Consider the following 21,957-nt stretch of genomic DNA (forward strand, 5'->3'; position numbering starts at 1 on the left):
AGGGGAGGGGAGGGGAGGGGGGGCTGCCTTTATCCTACGCTTTGGTGTATGTGGGTAGAATCCCATCCCGCGTGTAGGATGTTGCTGAGCACTCAAAACTTGGCCTGGTCAAGTTTCCCGGACTCCCTCCTAACCCCCTTCCCCACCGGCTGCAAATCTCCCCTTTTTTAGCTATGTTGTTTAGTGTCCGGGAGAAAGGTTGAATTATCTTGCATCTTCTCCATCAACAGCTTCTCTGATGGTGTGTGGAGACAGGCATTAGCCTGGGTTTGCCCCTTAGTCTTGCTCTGTCCCTGTGAAGGAAGCATCATTTTGAACTATCGTTTCTCATCCCTTCCAAACACCCAATTCTAACAGTCTGTGTTGCTGCAGAGAGGCCCCGGACTCTCTCAGTTAATCTGAGGAATTTAATGCTGGTTACATATTGGCATATATGGAGATTCTTCAGGAGCAGCCTTGTAATTGATTTCTTGCCTGAGAAGAAATAATGTATGTACCTCACTCTTTTGACACCATGACCATTATTAGTGGATGCATAACTTACAAGGCACGGTAGCTAGACTAATGGTCTTGCAGTGAAAGTAATGATCTCGCAGAACAGTCTGGGTATAAGTATAATTTTCATTCATTTAAATACCTTCTTCTATGTTCAATGAGCTGTAATCCAGTAGAGACTTTTTTTTTCCTTCAAGCCGTTCCACAAGGGATTCTTCAGCCTCTCGTAAGGGATGAATTCCAGCAAGATAGGAACTGCATGAAGAAGCACAGTCATTTGCCACAGGGACCAGCAAAGACCGAGTTCATCCGGAAAAAGGAAAAACTTCTACATGGCTGTGAAAAAGTACCTGGATGGCCAGAAAAGGGAATTGTCACATGTGCAGGTGGTTCAAGGAAGCTGGGTTGCATGAGGCAGGAGGGTTCTTTGGAGTCAGAGCAGACTTTACCCTTGTTCGGCTCTCAGGTCGAATGTCTCACATACTGTCTGCTACTGTCTGGAGTCTGCTCCTGACTTTGTTTCGCTCACCCAAAGATACAGGGAGAAGTCAGTAGTTGTGTAAGGCTGGAGATGCCATGCGGTATGCAAGGGAGTGGGAAAAAAAGCAAACCTTTGGCTTACAGGCCACAGGGTTGACATAGACTGAGATTGTGGGCCAGCCACAATTGTCTTGGGACTGCTGTTCTCTTCTGCTGGCACGTCATCTGCCTGCAACAATGTGCTGACTGAGCCTGCTTGTCTATTGTAGCGCTTATCCTACCACTCCTTTGCCCTGTAGAGCATTTCTGTATTTCAGTTGTGGATCATAGCAGCTAGTCTTGTTTCTGTCCCTCTTCACTCAAGGCAAGAATAGAAGCAAACAGATTTTCTTGTGAGCACAGATACCATCCTAGGGTGTGGGAATGTGCTCTTCGGGATCCTTGCTGCTTTTACCAACCTGTGAGTCTCCCTTTTGTATTCATGAAGTTCATGCCAGCACAGTATTTAAGCTTTGGCTGCAGTATTTAATAACACAGAGGAGGGTCACTCATACAGCCCTCCTTTCCCAACAACCAGACTACACAATGTGTGTTGCAGTGCTGTGGGTAGTACCCCACATACATACCCTTGAAACCTGCAGAAGGTATGAGTAGTATGACTTCCTAGAAAAGACAGTAAGGAGAAGTTAGAGATGAGTGTGTTTTACTCAGTGAGCTCTCTGCAAACAGAGACTTGGTAATGACGAGGAAGAAGCTTCCTTTGAGAAGGGTTCCAAAGCGCTTGTAGGACTGGCAAGTACAGCTAGCAACAAAGTTGCCTATGGGTAAAAATGTATATCAGAAGAAAAATAAAAAGAATCTCTTAGAAGAATTAAAGCTTTGGCTTCTCTTTCTGCGCTTCCTCGGGAAAGGATATAAACTAGCAGCAAAATGTTCTCGGCATCAGCAAAAACTCTAGTGCTGTCCGAAAGATCTGAGATGTGTTAAACTTCTGCAGATGCGAATTGAAGTCGTATCAGATTTGATCGCTCGAGGAACTGTGTGCCCTGAAATTTCACAGGAAGACATGCCCAGCAGCTCCCAGAATGGCCGTCGGGACACAAGGTTCTACTTACGGTCCAAAACATGGAGGGTCGTAAGCATTCTTCTTTCAAAAGTAATTTTCTTGCCGTTGTAGCAAATATGGACAGTCTTATACTGACAGCATGGGATAAAGAAGTGTAGCAGCGCATGTGACCCCTTGAAGGACCTGTGGGAATAGCTGGTCCTGCTGTATGACAAAACAGTACCCAAATACTGGAAATTAGCCGAGAGCTACGATTCCCAGCTGACAGCCCAAAAGGAACAGAGAGGACTGGAGGCACCTCTTTTGGAGGGATAGGCTTTCAGAAGGGCCGAGGGACTAAGAGGCTGTTGCTAAGTGAAAGAGGTTTTATTCCCCCCTAGATTAATTTTAAAGGGCATTTCTGTCCAGCTTGCTCAAGAAAAGTTCATCACGCATCTATGGCTTTTGTTGTCCTTGGCTAACAGAAAGCAAAACCAACCTCAACTGTGCACTGAAAAAGAAAACTGTGCTTAACGTACATTCGCCCTCATCATCCCTCTGCTGTTCCTCTAACCTGCTTTGGAGGACGATTGTCTGGAGGTGACCTTAGGTAATGTCATTGTCTGTCAAATACTTGACCTCCCTACCAGGTGTAGCAAGGCTGATACTGGTTGCGATGGTGCTTTTCGTGGGGATTTCTGTGCTGCAGGAACAGAACTGCAATCACTAAACTCATTTTACTCAGATCAGGATACAGAAAGCAGATGGTAACAACTTCAAGTCATCAGCGTAATGTTTGACACTGCATACTTTTTTTCTGTTTCACTGTCATAGCTGTTGCTTATTGCAGCACCTGAGACTGATTTTTCATCAAAGGGAGACTTTGGAAGAGTGAACAGGTTTTACCCTGAAAATCCCAAAAAAGAACCACATCACAACAGACAAGCCTGTTCCTCCTGGCATTTTGCCACTTCCACAGTGGAGAATTGGTAAAGATGTGAAAAGAACTTATTTATATGAGCTGTTTCCTCCATCGCTAGTAAAACCTAGTCTCTTGGTAGTTGTCACCATCTCTTGAGACCCAGCTGGGTCTGTGAGACAGGTGTGGGCATGAGAGTGCAAATATGTCCATGGTGCCCTTCTCACCAGGGTGAGGGTTAGGTGCCCTAACCCTCTTACCTGTTAGAGCTGTTATTACATGTTTTGTAACAGCAGATCTAGATCTCAGCAAAGCTCAGTGTTGCATCATGCTTCCGCTAAAATAGAGATGAACTCCTTCCTATCTGCTGAATTGTACTTTAGTGCCCTCATCACAAATGGTCCCCCTCTGTTGCAGTGAGAGGCCAGTTTCCCCCCCGGCTTCGCCCTGATGGCTAGCTGGGATGCCACTGGTATCCCACACAGGCAGCTGGGACAGCCATGTCCTCTGTCTGTGGTTGAGAGCCTAACCCCGTCGTGACGTTTCTTCCTGACTTGAGACGTCTTTGGTCTGTTCTCACGTGGATAGTCTGTCTTGGCATTATGTCTGTGACTATCAGGCTGGAGGGTGGTTTTCTATGCGTCATTCCTCACAGAATTTTTTTCCTTTGCTGTTTAACACAACTGTAAATACACTATTCATGTACTTATGTGTTTATGACCTTCTGAACAGCAATGCCCATATTCATACATTCAGTGGCATCAACGCTGAAGAAGCCAGTTCTGTTCCGCGGTGCGCTCTGAAGATCCAGTTGGATCCAGTCACACATCTTTACTGGCCTTTTGTGCTGCGTTTAAGGGAGTGAAGTTGCTGCGAGTTTTCTCAGCCATCTCATTGCCCTGTGAATGTTTTGAGCAACTGATATACCTCGCTGGGTGTTCACTCAGTAACTTGAACTGCTGATATTCTTCGCCTTGCACATCATGATTTGATATGCATAAACATCGACAATGTACTAATTGTTTATTAGTTTTGGCTTCTCTTTGAATTTTAGAGTAGGAATCATATTCTAAGAAATAGGTTTTTAGGTCAAATTCTCTCTTGCTTTTCCCATAGTCTGTCATTTCATGAACTTGAATCACTTTTTTTCATTTGTGTTCTTTGGAACTATCATGTCTTTTATCTAAGCATATATCCCAGGCCACAACAAAACTCGTCTTGCCCTTTGCTAACTTTTTTCAATACCTATGATACTGTGTTTTTCCTAAACTGCTGAAATCATCATATTTCTCCATCTGACACTGCAAGGTTCTGTTCATTCTTTTCTTCCTAAAATGCCAAAATTGTGGGGATTTAAATGCTCTTTGCTCACTCTGTCCTTATAAAACAGTGGATTTTATTTAATACAAAACTAGAGGGGAGAAATATATCTCTTTGATAGTTTTCTGACTCTGCAGAATGAAAAGGAATGCGCTTTATTTTCAGTTGGTGGAGATCTGTTTATTGCCTTGCTAAGCATGTGACCCATCCTGAAGTCAAATTATCTTCCATATCTGTGTTCTAGTTGCGGCTAAAGACAGAAATGTTTGTAAAATATGTTTTCAGTTAGAATGCAGTTAATTTATGTAACTAAAGTATTATGCTACATTGGTAAAGCTTGAAACAACCTGCCAAAATTCTCTATATCAATACAGGCATAGTATCTGTGTTCCATTTAGGAGCAAATGGTGGCTGCGGTGTTGTTGAGAGATGTTGGTATAAATAAATTACTGCCCTTCTTGCACTAAGTAAGTATGCGTTCCTGTGAGAGGTACATAAACAAGAAAGCTTGGTCAAACAAAAGCATTTTAAAATAAATGAACAGAATTCTTGGTGGCTGAAATGTTTGTTTATATGTATCTCTTAATGCCACACAAACGTTACTTTTCACAGGAATATCTTCAGTAAGGTGCAGAGCGTTCCTGTGTAACTTACTCTCAGCTGAAGTCACCCATATAGGTTAGTGAGAACGACTGTCATTCTCAAAGCGGTGTATTTGCTTCAGTGCTTCTCCCAATCATACCGGAGAGCACTACGCGTTGCAGGGCAAAGAGTGCCCGTCAATGACTTGTGAGCATTTCAAGCGTGGATTGCATGAGCGACCTCATTCACATGCCAGGATGTGAGCACAGGCCAGGAAACAGAGGACTGGGCAATCGTGACTCTGGGAGAAAATACCCCAGCAGGGATTGTTGAAGCCGAGTCAGCATGCTGCTATAGGAATGAGCTATGGGGATGATATGGAGCATGCTGAAGCAAGGAGAGGCCTGAGCTAATAAAAAGAATTACTGCTGTAAATCAACACTGTCTGCTTTGTTTTGATTCCTGGGTAGATGGTGTCTGTTCAATCAAGTTTAAGTTCAGCATTATGTCTCTCTATTATACAGAAAAGTTGTCTGTGTCTTTCAATATGATCAAACCTCTTTTGTAAACTAAATCATCAGCCATTATAAATCCATCACTTCTGTCATTCCTCAGGGATCTCTGGTACTAATTTTGAGAGTGTCTTAGGGGAAGATTAATACTGACTTAACTCAGCAGACTTTATTTTAAATACCTTATAATTTCTGGGGACGTAGATAATTTTTTCCTGAAGGAGGTTCATCGATGAGTTTTTTAACTGTATCTGCAGCAGGTCGGTCAGAATATGTGAATGCTCTGTTTGACTTTGGGCAGATGGCACGTGTATGTCGTTCCTCCTCTTCAGTAATATGCGCAACAAGTATTGCTCTTTTACTGCCTGGACTGCAAGAAGAAGTTTATGAATCTGCAGATATTTCTGGTGTTAGGCTTCATCCATATTATCAAACTGATTTTTTATATTAGTGCTTAGCCAATGGAATTTCTTTTGGCAGATGGATCATTAGAATTATTGATTTGCATCTCTCTGTGTGGCATTTTTTTTTTCCAGATCACATAGATCTGAGGGTTGTGCTGGTTAGCCTCTCCGTATGTGATCTATGACATCCATAGCAAGAATCTTTTTAACTAATTTCAAAGCTGAGCGAGTATTAATCCTAACAGCAGAAATACAGCTGTCTTTCTGACCTAGAGGGCTATTGTTTCATTAGGCCTGATTAACTACAGCATTATTCCAGTTTTGCTCTGGTGTGGATTTATATCAGCGTACAATTTCAGTAATGTGATAAATTAAAACCAGTGCGCCAAAACCTGATTCAGCTGAAGTCAATAGCAGCAGTACTGCTGACCTCACGTAGCAGAATGACCTGTTTGAAAGCAGTTGCGATGTCCTCGTATCTCAACTTCCTCATGGCTTTTTGGATTGAAAGTGGGAAAAAGCCAGATTTTTTGTTGTTGTTTTAGTTTTCTGTATGCTCTCAGCAACATGCTATTGTGCTGCTTTTGCAAAACACAGTATATATCTGTTACAGTGTCCAGTTCAAAGGATGCAGCTCTGCTGCCATTGTCTGTTTTGTTATTGTTTGCCCTGCATTCGCTAGGCCTACAAAAAGATCTGATTTACTGCCTTACTGTTGCCCAACCGTGGGACATTCTTGTGGCTTTAACTGTTTGACATATCCTTAAGAATGGTTTTCATTTGATTTTTAAAGCATAATTGATCAAATGAAGGGAAGTTTACTGGCCCATATGCTTGACCCTTATTTAATGAATAGGAGCTTTTCCTGCTCTGTAAACCATTTGTTCTTGTTGAGCTTGCTAGTTGGCTTTTCATACTTTAAAGTGTTTTTTGGATGGTGTAACATGGACTGTCCCATTTGATAGTGGGGTTTTAACACCATTTACCTCAGTGCAGCTCTGACAGTTTTACCAGCTGAGGATTTGGCCCTGATCTCTGCTGCTTTAATTTCACACAGGCTCTCTTCCAGCATCTCTGGTCAGGGTTAAATCAGCCTTTCACAGCAGTCAGAGAAAACATCGTTGATTCATTCTATGTTCTACATATGAACCTTTATTTTATTCCTGTCTGTTCAGAGATGTCTGTGTCAAGTGCCAAGCAGCTATCTAAACACTGAATATCTCCTTGTAATAGAGTTACACGGTTCCCTTAAAATCATGTTTGAATTCCAAGTTTTAAAGCAGTAACATGAATCAGCCATACCACAATGTCCATGGTGGCAAATGAAAGACAAAGGTGACAGACATGTGACATAGTTCCTGAGATTACTTTGCCACTTATGTGTATCGTAACCTCTCTCACATGGTCTTTGTCCTTTTCTCGTGTGAAAGTGCTGTGTATGTATCAGCAGCAGGGCCATCACATGAAGAAATATCATTATGTACATGTGCGGAGCTTTATCTGTGAGGAAAGGTATATAAACTGTCACAGTAAATCGTTCCCATTTTTCTGCTTTAGTTCCTTCCAACTGTAGTGGACTTTGACTAGATTGCTAGCTACAGCCTTGCTGGAATAAAATATCAGCCCCCTCAAAAAAGTCAGGAGTGCTGTGCCTCAAAGAGGGCACATCATATTTATTTAGGGGATAAGCACTCAGCTTAAAAAGATTCTGCCTAGCTTCTGGGAACCTGCAGCTTATGCTGGGCATCCTTATTAACTCACTCTGAAACTTTTGTCGTCGATTTAGTAGCATAACAATTCCCATTCTAGTATCACGGTACCTATATTTACAGTGTTCGCACCATGTAATATACATCATCTTCAGAGGCATCCACTGAATATGGGAAACTCGGATAACTCCAGCTGTTGATACTGCTTTTAACCCAGTGACCTTTTGGGAATTATTCCCACTGTCTCTTATGTTGTGATAGTGCAGTGCATAGTTTTCTATGACATCTTGATTTTACTATAACTAACATGGAGTCCATAATGCAGCAAAAGAAATTTTGGATCTGACATATGAAAGAATAAGAGAAAGAAGAGGAGTGGAGAGAGAATATTAAAAACTTTAGAGATTTTGAGATTCTTCGGCAATGCTGGTTGTAGACCTGTTCTACTCAGATCAACCCTGCATGAAAATGAGATTGGCCTCATGCTTACCTTAGCTTGCCTTGACTGAAATGGATCTCCAGATAATTCACATTGGTAGATCCACAACAGGGAAATATTTGGATATCCTGCTAAACCATTTTTGCAATTCCTTTGTGCCAACAGACTGGTTAAAAAAAAAACAACTGCCACAGCCTGGGCCAAGATCTGGACTTACTTTCCAGTTTCCCATATGGGAAACTTTATAGTATGTGAAAAATAGAGGGGACACCTGCTTCTATACAAGTTATGTTAAAGTTCTGCTGGGCTTACGTGAAAAACAAAATGTTCACTATTTCATCCAGGACCCGTCGAGAGGTTGTGCTTTCGTGTCCTATTGCACACTAGGAATGATAATCCAAGCACATCATTTTTGATTGCTGTTGCTTCATTTTCCACCTGCCTTAAATCTGCTTTGCTGCACACCAGCATCTCAGCAAATGTCAATTCCCAGCAGCCGTGTCTGCCAGTTTCCTGCCCTAACCACCAAACCATACATGGAGGATTCCTCCCAGTACACCTTCCCATTTGGCCTTGGAATCATAGTCCTGTTGCACTGGATCATCTTTAGACGAAGTCACTTGAGTCACTAAGAGTCAAAGAGAAATTCGTAATGAATAAAAGTACATGGTTGTCCATAAATTTCATGGGCAGATCAGGGATATATTGTCCCTCTGCACAGTGGCAAGGCAAGAAACATTTTCTTTGCTGTTGCAAATGGAGACATCACGACACTGGAAGGGCAGGGGGGAAAAACCTCAGATAAGACTCTTTTTAAACATCTTTAGCTTACAGTTCTGGGGTTTTTCTTCCTTTCCCAACCTGTTTTTTTCTACATTGCTAAATTCTATCTCAGACTGATCAGAGTGGTTTCAAAATGCTGTGCTCATACTTCTGCACAGGCACCTGGCCCTTGAGGGGGGAAGCTATGGTATGTGGCCTCCAGCTTTCCCCGATTACAGGTTTCAGACAGGAGGGTGGGTAGTTCTACGAGGCTGAGGCACTGGAGCTGATCCTGAATGAAGAGAGTCAGCAGCAGGAAGGATTTTGTATGCCCAGTATAGAGCTGGGCAGCCCCTATACCAGACCTGTCACTATACGGAGTATTAGGGGTACGTGCTACATGAAGTGTTTTGCACTGACAGTAATTTCTTTCTTTTTGTCCTAATAGCAATGTTGAGCCTGCAGAACGCCTACATTAAACCCACTTAATCTGGAACAACCAGTAGAAATCTGAATAATGAAAGTCATTGGGGCCTCTGGAAGGAAAAATAATTGTAGGATAACTTCACATGTTCAATGTATTTGCTACTTTATGTTTTATTTCCATATCAAATCTCTGTTTTCATAAAATTTTACTCTGCAGCAAAGCAAGGGGCAAATTCATTCTGTGACTCTGAATACCCTTAGTTCACAAGTTCCTGAGCTTCAGTGGCTAGGAGTGTCAAAGTCTGAGCCAAGCTGAAGGGCAGCCCATTTTTTGTAACGGTCAGAGCAAAACTCTTGATCTCAAACATCTTGGCTTATCCAGGATCCAAACCCTGGTCCAAGCTTCACAGCTTTAGCCCGTCTCTCATAGTGACACTTACATTCTGCTTTTATCCAGAAGGTGCTACCAAGAAACCACTTGTAATGTCATTAATCCCAAGACGTGTTTTTAATTGTAACAGAAGCTTAGCGTTGCCAGAGGTAAATAGAAGATATCAGAAGGAATATTCTGGTAGACTTGATCGTGTTTTTGCTAGACTCATCTTTGAGGCTCAGCTCCTCATCTCAGCTCCAGGCAGAGGTTGCACGGCTAGTTCATAGCAAAGAAGGGACGTGCTGCGCTAGCTTGCTGCTGAGCAAAGAAAGTGGTTAACTTTGTGTGTTTCTGCACTTCTGTCTCTGTGCAGTGTGCTCATTGTTGAACTGGACGGCTATCATGGAAAGACCACTGATTTTCTTCCCATGTTCTTTAACTGTAGTCACATGTGGCCAAGCTAAACCCCCGCAGTGCAACTGTTTTTTCCTATTTACACATGTTACTAAGAAACATCAGCTAAGGATATGTTATTACAAGTTTGGGAATGACCCCATTCTTGGCACAGGGCCAAGCCAAACATTTTATTTCATTTAAAAAAGCAAAATGTGATAGAGTCAGTAGTTATAATTATGATTGGCAAGCAGAGGTGGAGTGCTACTATGAAACAGAAAGACGGGAAATTCCAATAATCCTAATTAAAAAGCATAGTCATTAATTCCATCAGTGGGATTATAAAACAGAAATGTCACTTTGTCTTAAGAGCAGTTTGGCCAGGAAAGGGCAGAGGAGACGAACTGTGAAAAAAGACTGATTCATTGATCAAGGCACCTTTATATGATAAAGATGTTAACACTGAGATTTTTTAAAAAGCTTGTTTTTGTTAGATTCATTAAGCTTCATGTCTATAATAAAATAAAAGGGAAATTAAAAAGCAGAAATATGATTTAAGTAGCAATGAGACAGGCCTAGAGGGGGGAAAAATGATGAAACTGTCTTATGAAGTAGACAAAGAAGAGTCTAAAAAACATGTAATTGTCTCTAAGCACAACACAGAATGCTTTCTCTTTGTCACACCAGTACTGTTGTAACCAATTTCTTAGTCCTCCCCTTCTCCTTTTTACATATACAGGAGGGAATATGTTGCTTTCTCTTTGACAGTCTCTTGTTAGAACATACGAACCACAACATTCTAGTAACAAAATTACCCTGTTTTTGTGGTTATTTTCTGAAGAGGGACAGTAATTCAGAAATGACTATTTTCCTGTCTTTGTACTGGTTATTTCATTGTGGACTGTAAATGCTGGCATGAGACACACTGACTGCACTGGAGTAGAATTTGAAGGGGATGTTACTGGCACACCCACTTGCACTGTTCTGCTTGAGAGTTTGTCAGTGTTTCAATTGCAAACCGCTCCTTGCAGAGATTTATAACTAGGTCATAAAAGTTCCCTCCCAGCTAAAATTCGCACTTCTTTTAAGTTTTATGACACAAACAAAAAATAGAAGTCTGATTTTTTCATGGGATATATTTCATCATAATGCATAAAGATTTATGCACTTAAATCCCATTCTTGTTGGGGAGAGTTACACATCAGACTCCATCCGCGTGCATCGGCATAGGGATATAGAGGCAAATCATCACCTGGTTTTCCCTAACCTCAGTGAAGCCCACAGCACCACGCTGATTTACACCAGCCAATCTGGCTCATAGTCAGTGTCCTTCATTTGCTGGCTGTGGCCAAACTGGTTTTGTCGGTCCTTTTTTCAATATAATTTCTGTATACTTCCTAAACTAATGGTGGAGGAGAGGGAGAATCCATTTCAATGTACCTTATAAAGCTGGAGTCAGAACAATACATAACAGATATTAGAGTCTGAAATAGACTTTTTTTTTTCTCTGTCAGAATTAGCAACCTGAATCCAAACTGATCGAGGCTAATGATGTCCATTGGCCTCATTGTCTCTGTCAAGAACTATATAAAGCAACAGCTGGGAAAGTGCTGAGTCCACAATATCCACAGCCCCCTTTCATAGGACGATCTCCACTGTTATGCCAGGTACAAAGTTTATTACACACACTGAAAAATTGACGTTTCATTTGTTTATGAGTTATATTTCATGTCAGACGTAAGGATTTATGCAGTATTTTCCTGTCTGTCCCTATCTGTGGACAAAAGCTGTGCTTCAGTTCATGAGCACCATTTACAAACATTGTATAGCGCCGGCTGTAAGAGAAGCGGATGGGCCGTTGTGTCAAAGGCCCACTTCTTTCTTGAAGCTCTAGCAGACCTATGAGAGATGTATGTTTCTTTCCCAAGAGTACCGACTGTTATTCCACAGTTACCCTGGACTCTTGGAAGATCTTCCCATTCAGCCAGACGCCAGATCTTCAGGTAGTTGTGGTGAAAGCTGCGGTCTAGGCAATTAAAGGATAGTGCAATTGAAATGGTGCCAAATCCATCCTAAGTATGGGCTTTTTGCAAAAACACCACAAAAATACTTAGGCTGCCATTGCACATTACACTTTTTTTAATAACACTGTTGCTATTTTACCAATCCAGTTTTCAGGGGTTTAGTTCTCTTTTGTAGACACAGCCACACTGTATTTCCTTAGCCAATAACTAGGGCCATGTGAAATACTCTCTGTCAAATCCCAAACCACCAAACTCCGGCCAGGTTTCAGTTTTCATTATGAACTCAAAATTCAGACCAGGATGGTCTGTTGAGGAAATGGTTTGTTAAGGTTCACAAACCTTGCAAACAAACTTTGGCCCCATTTTGATTAACCCCACTTCTAATGGGCAGAGGCATGTTTGAAAACCAGGTTGAAGATGGCTCCTCCTGATGCATTTCCCAGGTCTTTGGCTAAGGCAACCAGACAAACCAAGCCTCCACTTAGCCACTGCTTCCGAACAAAATTTTTAGCGTGGTCTGGCACATTTTACCTCTCAGGCGGTTAACCTATGTTGGAGCACAGCACTGAAAGAGCCATTTCAAATTATTTTGAAACATGCTTCATTCTTAGTACAGGCATGGAACTAGCTAATCAGAGCTGCATGGATATAGTGTTCAGGCTTCTTGGTCTCCATCCAAGGGTACTCAGAGCTCGAGGTTTTAAGTTACTGTTCAGTTAGTTATATATTCAGAACAGAATGACAATTTTAACTTCTAAATAGGCTGATAAGAAAAGAAAACTCCACTCACCCCCAATTTTAACGCTCTGAAACAACTCTCATCATTACAGCATTCAGTGTGCGGGGGTGTGTATGCATGACAGAGATACTTTTGCTTTTGTTTTTTGTCTCTCCTGGTGTTAAATTCCTGAGACATTGTTTTATCACCAGATGAAAGCCTTGGCAGTGAAATATTGCCGTGTGGCTTACATTAGTGATAGTAATAGTCTGCTCCAGAATTACCCACCCAACATGCCTTTGAAATTGTTTGATTGAATTGACCCGTCGAGGTCTCAGATATGGCTAAACTTCGTTCTCTGGCAGACTGTCTTCATTAGGACATGGCAGAATCCTGCAGAAGCAGCATTCTGCTGGTATAGTGTCATTTCACAGTATGCAGAGCTTATGGTCAGTAGGTGTGTTACCTGGCAGCGCAGTGCATATTTAAATGAGAGTTGGGGGTTTTGTTTGGGTTTTTTTTTTCCCCTATGCATGCTAACTCCAAAGCTGGGGTTCCTCATACCAACTCATACTACACGGGAAGCCAAAATAGGCAGACTGTGCATGAAGGGAAACTCTTAAGTCTGGGAGAGGCACTAAATCTAGTACTGGTTGTGGCACTGTTGAAGCTAATTCTGGCTGGCAAGTATGAATGAGACCAAGTAATGCTGCAATCTGTCACCTCTCACCCTAGTTAGTGTAACAGCACTTGCAAGGCATCCCATGTAAAAATAAAACATATCTTAAAAGGTGTTAGAAACTGGTATGAGGTGACTTATTTGATTTGAAACACAGAGTTATCAAAGAAACCAGCCCTCTTTCAGTTTAGCTGTATCCATGGAGCAGCAGTTGCTTCTAAGAGTGCTGTGGGTTTGTAAACTGTCCATGCAAAACATTTTCCTCTCTTTCTCTCCCAATACCTTAGTTTATCTATATATTTAGAAGATGTCCAATTTTCCATTCTTGATGTTCTGTTCAAGTTTATTTCACTGTAATGAGTCACATAAGAGAAGTAAAAAAAAATTTTTCCTGTATGGCTGAGAGGCTGAGCTGTTTCCATCTTAGTGAAAGGGGGGAGAAAGAATGGGAAGACGTACTTAAGAGGGAAGTAGAGGATTTGATGCACATATGTCTAACACCAAGCATCAGAATATTAACTGCAGATTGGGGCATATATTGAGCATAAGAGAAAAACATCTAAAATTGATTAAAAGAAATCTTTTGATCCTGAATGTATAAATTGATCTGTCACAATCACTGCCACAAAATGTTCTTGAGATTAAAGAGAAAACCTCAAACTATCTGGGAAGAGGGACAATGCGTCAGGTGGAGGAATGATGAGGAGAGAGCAGGAACCACCAGGAGAAAGAAGGGAAATGATAGTGGATGAGAAGATGGAAGAACCTAGTGCTGGCTGGGAAATGAAAACAGGATTAAAAGATAGCTGGGAAGGAGAAGGAAGCGAGGGAGGGAGAGGTGTGCTAAAGAGAAGTCTAGATCATGAAGTAGGGAAAAACTGGAACTAACTGGCTGGGTAAAGATTTGAGGGCAAACAGCTGATGAGAAGGTAGGTACAAAGACTGTATATATCCTATGTGTTGGAACATGGGAAAGGGAGATATGGCAACAAGGAATGGTAGATGGTCAGGGGAAGTTGTCATAGAGCGGCAAGAATGACTAGCTGAGGAGCTACAAGGTACAATGGGAATTAAGGCTGTCTGGACAGTAAGACTAGGATTGGGAGAAGAAAAGGGACTGTGCATAAGCATCCAGAGGACTCAGATTTGTTAGGCAAGGAGAGAGAGATGCTGGGAGCAGTGAGTGGAAAGGTTTAATGAGAAAGATGAAATTCGGATCATGAGGCAGCAGCAGGGAAGAGATTAATGAAGGCAAAGCTGTGTCAGAGAAGGTGAGACAGGAGGGGTAATGCTGACATGGGATAGACAAATAGCCGAGGAACATGGAATAGTACATGTGATATTTAGGTCCTCTCACAGTTCCTCTGCTGTCAGCAGAAGTCTGTTTAAATGCTCGCAGAGCGTGTGTCATCCCACTTCAGTGTTGCCAACAAAGAGGTCAACAACCTATTGCTATGAGCTACTCCATTAAATTAAATTACTTAGACCTGTGTGGAAAATTCATGTGGTTGACAGTGCAGTGCTTACAAGTAGTTAAATGGTGGAACTTCTGTTCTTTCACTTTGCTTTCAAAAAACATAAAAAACAAGCCAAATTGCACAGAAAAATACATATTGAGAGTACTATTAAAGTTTCATTTAAGCACCTGGAAGTTTTAAAATTTCCAAAGCACTCTGAACTTTGCAATCATGATTACATTTCCCTGCCCTATCCCATAAATTTGCTCTCTGATACCATCTTTAATTGCAGGCATACTGTTTTCTTGGGTTTTGTTGGGTATTTTTTCTCCACAGGCCGTTTACTCACTGACCTGCTTTGGGAGTGAATCAGGAAAGAGAACTGGGGCAAGGTATTGTTTTTAATACTCTTTCTTCCTTTGTTACAAAAACCTGTGAGATGTATAGTGATGGAACAAGGCAACTGTTGGAAGAAAAAGAACAAGTCATACGGCTACAATAGTTGAATACTGGCTCACACAGTTGGATTATCTCCCTTTCCCTTTACCATTCGGTCCCCGTGCCTTGCCAGGCATCACACTTTTCCACAGGTGGTCACAAATTGTGTGTTCCTCATTTCTGGGGTCCTGACAGGAGACTCTAGGGTCTGGTTTGCAGAAGTGCTGAACATTCACAGCTGCAACTGAAGTTAGTGGTACTTGTGTTTTAAACACATAAAGAACTATGTAACGTTATATACTCTGAAATATCCATATGATAAGTTCTAAGGGAACTGGTTAGTGAAGTCAACTGGCATGAAAAATACAGGGATTTGAATGTGGAGGAAGTTTGGAATTTCTCAAGTCAAAGGTACAAAACTATCTGTAATTTGGATCCCAACAAAGTGGGTGGAAAAGACTTACCAAGAGGGCCCCAGCCCTAACTGGATGAATAACCATCTCGAAGGGGATATTAAGAGTAAGCAGGGAGCTTACAAGGGGTGGAAAAAAGGATCGACCGGCAAAGAAAAGTTGTCTTGGTTGTCAGGAAGTATACAGGCAAAGTGAGAACTGCCAGGAATCAGACTGAGTTGAACCTTGAAAAGAAAATTAAAGCAAGCAGCAAGAAGTTCTTTGGTTATAGAAATAAAAAGAGAACAAGAGAAGAAAGGAGATGAAATTGGAATGCTATATGAACTAAGGATATGGCAGGGATTTGATTCTTAAAGTATAACCCAAAAAAGTGAGTAAATACTTTACCTCCGTTTTCAAATAAGGGTGATGATGGGCAGGATGACAAACAGGAATGAGGATCTGGAGAAACCAAAATGAGGTGAAGCAAAATTCAAAATGTTTACTACGATCAAGTGAGGAGAGCAGATAATTTCCGCTTCTGAATGATGAAAGAACTGGCACATGAAATTGCAGGTTACAGGCAAAGTAATTTAATAAATCTATAAAAGGGCTGGTGCCAGGTAACTAACAAGAGTAAATGACACATTACTGTGAAATTATATTTAATACTACTAGTAAATTGAAAGCACAAGCTTAGTGCTGCTGAAAGGGAGGAAATCTGATTTGGGGAAGTTATTTGCTTTCTAGGCTCACCTCCCTAATATGCAGCATTTTAGATTATATTTTAAAGATAAGGACAATTAGAAATAGTGGGGAAAAGAACTAAATTGCAGCTGGGGTGTATCAAATTTTGTCATGCTAGGATAACCTGATATGTGTGTTTGATATTTGGTGGATTTTGTCTGTGTGTACTTCACTGAAAATTGCTTGTAGATTATATATGGATAATGTAAGTAGTTAAGAGGCAACAGACAGGGTTTAACACTGAAGCTTCAAGGTGGGTAAAAGGGTATGCAGGAATGGCTGGTACTCATAGGTGAAGGACAGCTGGCAAGAGAACACAAGTAGATGTTTGCAAAGATGGTTTTGGTCCTTATCTACTTGAATATTTTCATTAATGACGCTGGTTCAGAATTAGCTCTATGCTAATAAAATCTGCTCTTGACTTCAAGATGGGAAGCACTGTCAAAAAAAGGAGAGATCCAAATATCATATACAAATAATCGTATGACACTGAGGACTAGACTGTTTGTGAGGTCATGCACCTAAAGAGCTAAAGCCAGAAATTTCTGCTCTAGGCTGAGAACTCATCAATTTTCCTATGCATGAGGAGGAAAAAGGCCTGGGGTTTTGGTTTACATTGTGACAACAAATGTTCGTGTCATTTGAAGGAGCCCAGGAAGTAGCAAATTAAACCCTTAAACTATGTCAAAGGTAACTTCAGCAAAGATAGGGAAGAATTAATACTATTTTACAAGGCACATCTGAGATCCAAGAAGGGTATACCATGTACAGTTGTGGCCCTGTATGGTGAAGAATGATGACTTTAAACTAGAACCTATGTCTATCTTATGGGAGAAAATAAAAACATCTTTGTCTGCTTTGTCTGGTAGAAAAAGAGGCTGAGGCAGGAAACTGTTAATCTCTATAAATACATGTGAAGAAGTGGAGCTGGTTTGAAGGCATGAGGGCAGTGAGAAGGAGAAGAGTCAATACTGGATTTCAAGAAGAGTTCTCTAAGCTAAAGAAAATTAAGGGCAAAAGAATTCACAGATATGAACTACATGTGTATGAGTTAGCCTAGGAACTGGGATGAGCTTTGTGTGTATCAGAAGGCTACTGAAAAGCTTCTGGTAGAAGAGAGATGAGCAAAAATGCTGTACCACAGCTGCAGCTAGCATCCCTCCAATGCATACTGACTTTCCTGCTGCTTTCTCTCCCTCTGACCGCCAGCAGCCTGGATTCCTCCCTCCAAGCTCCACGCAGGTTGCTGCATGTTCCCTTTTAAATATGTTTGTTGTTGCGATGTCCTTTGTGCCAGTACTTGCTGATTTTCTGAGGCCAGACATTACAAGCACATAAGTCACAGAAGAGACAAGGAATATTGTCTTGCCAGCCCATTACAGCCTCATAAGTCTCACAGATGTTCAAATATATTGGTTTTGAAATGAAACTCCCACTATGTGGTTGAATTATTGCTGCTAGTGAAGGACCTGCCTCCACCCTATCTGGCTTCCCTTTATTGTTCGGTGGTGCTTTCATGGTTGTTTGCATGACTGGCGTATCTTATTTCCAGTGATGGCTAAAGCTCAGCGTTTCCAAATTCTGGGCTTGGTTCCATTTATCGTGACACACGGAATTTCTGCACTTATTCCATAGTAATATTCATGGTCTTCTCTACCTCTGTCTTGCATTTCCGCACAACAATGGGCTGGGTTAAGCTTGAAGGTCCATCCCTAACCCAGTATCTCATTTCTGAGGATGGTCAGGGCCAGATGACTGAAGAAGGCTGTGGGAAGAGGGCAAATGTAGCGAGACTTCCTCAAAACACTCTTCAGGCTCCAGGAATTTGTGGCTCGGGTAATTCCTGAGCCAGAGATGGGGCCTTTGTTTTTAATAGCTCTGATGGATTTTTCTTCTGTGAATTCGTTCATGAATTTTTAAATGCAAGTTAACTTGCGGTATCCCACAACATCCTGTGGCAAGGGGTTAGCTGGCTTTACTGTGAGTTAAGAAAGGGAAAAGCTACCTTTTTATTTGTTTGAAAAATGCTTCCTGCTTTTCATTTGATGCCCTCTGGCTTGTATCCCAGAAGAAATAATGTGTAGTTGTTTCCTATTTACCATGCTTATGCCACTTGTGATTTTACAGACATCTATCATACCGTCCCTTAGGCTGAAGGGTCTTAGTCTCTTTAATCAGTGACAGTGGTTTTCTCCTGTGGCAGTTTGTACCGGGATTTCATATCCAGCCAGTACTGAAAGGTGAACTGATAGCGCCCTTGAATTCCCAAGAGCTCAGTCAGATGGTGTTTCGGTTTTGAGCCTTTAATGTGGCTCTGTCCAGTGCTTGAAGCAGTGCTCTGAGCTGTCAGCTTTGCAGACTTCTTCAGGGTGCTGAACATTGTTCCTTACTTCTTTCTGCCACTCCTTTTTCCTTGTCAGTCCCTTTCCCTGTATGCATACAACCCCTCTGGCTTTCTGCAGACACTTTCACTCCATCTTGGGTGACCCCGTCCCAAGTATAACAAACATAGCTCTAAAAAATAAATCCCTTCTTAACAACAAGCCTTGCAACTTTAAATGCTAGCAGATCAGAGTCACAGAAGAGACAAGGAATATTGTCTTGCCAGCCCATTACAGCCTCATAAGTCTCACAGATGTTCAAATATATTGGTTTTGAAATGAAACTCCCACTATGTGGTTGAATTATTGCTGCTAGTGAAGGACCTGCCTCTACCTCCAGTCTACCTCTCCCCCAACTTCCCAACCTTTGCTTGCCAGCTCCTGGTCCATCATCACTTCCTACCTGTTTTTCTGTATTTCTACTCCCAAAGCCCTAGGGTGTGTCCTCCTTGCTGTCTCCTGCCCTTGCACCCCTACCTATGCTAACTTCCCTGGCATAGTCATCATAACTATTCCCCAAAGCAGCTTTCCTCGAGCTGATGATCTTGAACACCTCCCAAAAGAGGAGAGGTAACCCTATCCACGTTGTCAACACAAGAGCTACAGCTTATCCCCTCAGCCTCGCTCGGCTCACCATTGCACAGGGAAGGGAAGGCATGGGAAGGAGTAGGCAGCCATCTGGTAGCTGCATGCACAGAGAGATCTTCAGCCTAGCCATGACCTTTGGTCCTGTCAGCTTCCTATCCCTGTGCCACCGCTGGCTCAGAGTGAATGCCCTCATTTTCAAGTGCCTGTCAGAGAAGGGGAGAAAGCTTCCAGCAAGTAAAAAAAGCAAAAGAAATCAGGAAAAGGAGCGACAAAGTTGAGTTGCCTCTTTCCCGCCTCTTTCTTGCAATTGTCTTGAGGCCACACAAGTGAGCTACCCCCATCTGAGAGCTGCTGCCTTTTCTGCCCCACACACTGAGGCCCTTTAGGATATTCTTACTCTTTTCCAGGTCCGCTCAGGACCACCCCTGTGTGGCATCATTGCATGTTAATTGGCTAAGGTTAGGAGCTAGGAGGAAGCAGAACCCAGAAAACCAACAGGCCATGCATGTAAATCAGTGGATTCCCCCTTTCATCTCCTGGTCTAGGCATTGCTTTTATCTCTCTCTTTCTCAGGTCTGACCAGTATCTCTCAGAGATCAAAAGATGTCTGGCTTCATCTTGTCTGCATACAGATACTTTACACTCCTAGTACTTGCTTGGGAATTGGTTGTGGTTGTTACCGTGTGATTAACTGGATAGCCTGTTCTTGTTACCTTTGGCTACTGCAACAGGACTGTGGTGAACTACTCGCTTGGTGCCTCTGAGTCCCTCTAGTTAGTGACAGGTTTAGTTCTTATCAGAAAACTTGGGTAGCTAGATTTGTGACAATAATATTGAGACTAATAATAAATGCCAAATGTGATGGCAAATAGTCAGGTGACTGGCAATAGGTCCAGTACCACAAGCCACCGCTGACATCAAGAACAATGAGCACTTTTGCCCAAAGCAGTTTTGGTAGTAACACCCCCACCTTACTGGGGTGTGGAAGTCTTTTCAGCATTCTGCTATGTGGCACCCTTCCACCTTGCTTTGAAGGCTTTCTCTTGATTAGTAGACCACTGGCTTATTTTGTGCTGGTTTTTGGCTGTAACCGTTACTGTAATTTGTAGAGCTACTGTTAGTGACTTTATCATGGCTAGATTTTGAGCTGTACATGGAAAGTCATTTCTGGCTTCAGCTTGTCTTGTGAGTGTCTTCTTGAAATGTGGCTTTATATGCTGGAGAATATTGAACAAAGTAATTATTCTTGTTCCTGTCTTATACTGAGAAAAAAATTCTGATTAGTTGCATGATTTGTGCTGACCTGCTATTAGTGGGTTGGCCTGTCAGTGACACCAGACTTTGCACTCTAATATGTTTTTGTGTATGTGGATGTGTTTGTTTCTTCCTGGAAATTTGCACTGAATAAGAATTAGTGAACTGATAAATTAATCCAGTCTTATATTACTTGCTTAACAATGTTGTATTTCCAACAGACTGGAAGTAAGTCTGATAAGTTTGTTAATCTAATATTTTCATAGAAACCTTTTTTGGTGGCAGGTTAATTAAATGTAAAAGACACTTCAACTTATCGTTTGCTTGCTACCAGTCCAAATCTTTGCTGAGGCCAAAATTGGCATCTGTGCGAACCGTTTGCTACATTATTCCCATGGCCTAGTCATCCCTAACTGCCCCGAACCACAAATCATTTGCTCATTCCTGTTCAAGCCATCAGTCTAGCCCTCTGGGCTTTGCAGAATCCAGCAATAAATCTAGCTCTGATGACCCAGATCTTCTGAACCCTAACCTTAAAATTAAGGTTAATAGTCCAGAGACCCCTAACAGCAAGAGAATTAATCACAAGCCATTTGTCTCTGATAGCCTAGCTTCTAGTCCTACAGGTCATGCAGTACCAACAATAAAACTACCTCTTTAGTCCTTTCTATCCCAAAAGTAATCTGAACCCTAACCCTAAATTTTAACCTAACCTGAAAACCAATATCTGATCCTGAATTAACCATGAATCTTTAGTCTGTGGTACAATGAAGAGATATCGTTGGTTAGCCTTGGTGTTGATGGCATCAGAAACTGAAAAATTATGGCTTACAGTTACCTGCTGTAAATTTCCATGCTAGCCCATGGACTCATGACAGCAAGTCTGAATGAGTAAAGATAATTTCTGCTGTTATTATGGTTAGAAATGCAGCTGAAAGTAGCTGGCAGAAATGCTTACTTTTGTGGCTGTGATAAGTTGGTAGGTTATTATTAGGAGTAGGTCTGGGTATAGAAAATGAGAAACTGGTTAATTAGCTTTACAACTGGATCATTTCATCTTCAATGAGGCAAAGACAAGGTCTGGAGCCAGAATCTTCTAGTGCTGGAAACAAAGAAGACACCTAGAGGCAGCGTAGGCAGATGCTGCCATATTCTTCAGATCTGAAAATACTGACCTGAAAAATCTAATGTTAAATACCTTATGCTGACCTGATCCTTATTCCAGTACCTACGTAGAAACAATCCTCTCCAGCCTTGCAAGTTACAGAAAACTACAGTTTGTCTTCAAAGCCCTAGACGTAATCTACCCTACCTCCAAGTGGCCAAGAATACTAAACTACATGCTCTTCCTGAGCTGTCCATCACCCTTTGCCTGCAGGACTTGCAGAATGAAGAAAAAAAAATTGTCTCATAGTGTCTC

Source organism: Pygoscelis adeliae, unplaced genomic scaffold (assembly GCF_000699105.1).
Source record: "Pygoscelis adeliae isolate BGI_AS28 unplaced genomic scaffold, ASM69910v1 Scaffold40, whole genome shotgun sequence".
Classification (NCBI taxonomy): domain Eukaryota; kingdom Metazoa; phylum Chordata; class Aves; order Sphenisciformes; family Spheniscidae; genus Pygoscelis; species Pygoscelis adeliae.